This window comes from Octopus bimaculoides, chromosome 1 (assembly GCF_046866305.1).
Source record: "Octopus bimaculoides isolate indiv1 chromosome 1, ASM4686630v1, whole genome shotgun sequence".
Lineage (NCBI taxonomy): Eukaryota > Metazoa > Mollusca > Cephalopoda > Octopoda > Octopodidae > Octopus > Octopus bimaculoides.
Genome location: NC_142928.1, coordinates 60855110 through 60855402, shown reverse-complemented (window position 1 = coordinate 60855402; position 293 = coordinate 60855110).

Sequence of the window (293 nt, the reverse complement as noted above, 5' to 3'; positions counted from 1 at the left end):
CCTAGGCATAATACCAACTTGAACTTCTAACTTGTTTTCTCTTGAGGTCTCTGAGTGAGACTTGGTGTCAACTTGTACAAAAATACAAAAGCAAAAGTCAAACAAATAATAATAATAATAATAATAATAATAATAATAATAATAATAATAATAATAATAATAATAATAATAATAAAAGAAAAAAATGCTTTCTAATTGATGTATCAATACCAGCAGATGACAACGTTTCTCTAAAAGAAATGGAAAAACTTTCAAAATACAAAGACCTGGAAATAGAGGTAACTCGAATGTGG